Raw genomic sequence first — 2453 nt, forward strand, 5'->3', positions numbered from 1 at the left:
AACGCATTAAAAACTAGCTTGCTAGTACAAACTCGTTAGTTTTGCATGAATCTTTTAACTGTTTTCTCTTATTTTGAAAAGAATGCATGATCTAACTCACATATTTATGGGTGTTATTTCTGTTGGAGATATTCCGCTTTCTTTCTTCCTCTCCTGTTCTTGGTTTGCTTGTGATTAAAGCAGGTCCTGCACTTGCAAACTTACAATTTCTTGCTGCGAAAGAAAGACTAAACATCGAAACCTTCTTCAACAATGGCATCAAATGGCAATTTACAAGTTCTTAATGAACTTGACGGAGCAAAAACTCAATGGTACCATTTCACTGCAATCATAATCGCCGGAATGGGGTTTTTCACGGATGCTTACGACCTTTTCTGCATCTCCTTGGTGACGAATTGAAGATGCTGGGCCGGATTTACTACCACACTCCAGGATCTTCGAAGCCCGGAAGTTTACCTCCGAATGTGTCTGCTGCCGTGAATGGTGTTGCCCTAGTCGGAACCCTTGCCGGACAACTCTTTTTTGGATGGCTCGGTGATAAACTAGGAAGGAAGAAGGTCTATGGCATTACACTCATGCTCATGTGTGTCTGTTCGATAGCTTCGGGGTTGTCATTCGGTAGTAATCCCAAGATGGTAATGTCTACTCTTTGCTTCTTCCGTTTCTGGCTTGGATTCGGGATCGGTGGTGATTACCCACTCTCTGCCACCATCATGTCGGAGTATTCAAATAAGAAAACACGAGGAGGTTTCATAGCCGCGGTGTTTGCAATGCAAGGTTTTGGGATCTTAGGCGGCGGGGTGTTTGCTATTATTCTGTCTTCGATTTTTGATGCCAAGTTCAAAGCTCCGTCGTATGAGGTTGATCCGATTGGGTCCACAGTTCCGGAGGCCGATTACGTATGGCGCATTATTCTGATGGTCGGAGCCGTTCCAGCGATTTTGACTTATTACTGGAGAACAAAGATGCCGGAAACCGCCCGTTACACCGCCCTGGTAGCCAAAAACGCTAATCAAGCTGCCATGGATATGTCGAAAGTGTTGCAGATGGAGATTCAGTCAGAACAAGATAAGGTGGATAAGGTGGTGGAGGGATCCAACAACAGTTTTGGTCTTTTCAGCAAGGAATTCCTCCGGCGATACGGGAAGGCTTTGCTCGGAACAACAAGCACCTGGTTCTTACTTGATATTGCGTATTACAGTCAGAATTTATTCCAAAAGGACATATTCAGTGCCATTGGTTGGATCCCGGCAGCAAAGAAGATGAACGCCATTCACGAAGTTTACACAATTGCTAGAGCTCAAACATTAATTGCGTTATGCAGCACTGTACCTGGATACTGGTTCACGGTTTTTTTGATCGACAAGATGGGACGTTTCAAAATCCAGCTACTCGGATTCTCAATGATGACAATCTTCATGTTTGCATTGGCATTCCCTTACAACCACTGGATTCAACCAGGAAACATCGGATTCGTGGTGATGTATTCGTTAACCTTCTTTTTCGCCAACTTCGGGCCAAATGCCACCACATTCGTCGTCCCTGCGGAGATCTTTCCGGCGAGGCTGCGGTCAACTTGCCATGGGATCTCAGCTGCATCAGGCAAACTCGGTGAAATCGTGGGTGCTTTCGGGTTCTTGTACCTGGCTCAGAATCAAGATCCGACAAAGGCTGATGCAGGATATCCGGCGGGAATTGGTGTGAAGAACGCGCTGATAGTGTTGGGTGTGATCAATTTTTTGGGAACTTTATGCACGCTTTTGGTACCAGAATCGAAAGGGAAGTCACTCGAGGAAATGTCAGGGGAGAACGAAGAACAACAACCCAATGTTGGGGAAGTGTAAATAAGGCCTTAATCTTCTATTAGTAGGTTTTAGATGTGAAGGTTCATATATAGTCTTGCTTACTTCTATGTTGTATTCTGACTTTGATTCTTTTTCGTATTTTGCTTTTTTAGTAAAGATTGTTTCAGGATTATGCCAATCAAAGATGTGGGTTTTTAACTAAATTGCAATTAGGCCATTTTTTAGTAAAAGATTGTTAGAGATACATTTATTCCTTATTTATTGCTTTACTGGTTTATAACCCGTGCAGTTATAAAATTAATTAAATTTTTATAATAAAAATTTAAAATTATTAATCAGTTATTTTAAATAAGTCATTTTAAATAAATTATTAATTAAGATATATATATCAAAATTTTAAAGTTATTATGACTTCAAATTTAACATATAATTAGAAAATGTAAATTTGAATTTTGAAATAAGTTGTCTAATATATTTACATGACACATGACATAATATTAATGAGGAGTTGTATTAGAGTGACACTTGTCAAAATGAGATTAAAACTATTCATTTATTAGAATAGGGATTTTTCATAAAAAGTGACAAACAAAAAGACCGGTCTCAGACCGGACCCAAAAAAAGACTGATACCGAACCGGTCTAAAAC

At 40.3% G+C, this 2453-nt stretch overlaps 1 pseudogene; it reads left to right on the forward strand.

Annotated features, from left to right (window-relative positions):
- The first annotated feature begins 240 nt into the window (after positions 1–240).
- Positions 241–1844, forward strand: LOC145114269 (inorganic phosphate transporter 1-4 pseudogene; annotated as a pseudogene).
- The last annotated feature ends 609 nt before the right edge of the window (positions 1845–2453 follow it).

This window comes from Lactuca virosa, chromosome 5, assembly GCF_052849685.1.
Source record: "Lactuca virosa cultivar CGN04683 chromosome 5, Lactuca_virosa_CGN04683_v6, whole genome shotgun sequence".
Lineage (NCBI taxonomy): Eukaryota > Viridiplantae > Streptophyta > Magnoliopsida > Asterales > Asteraceae > Lactuca > Lactuca virosa.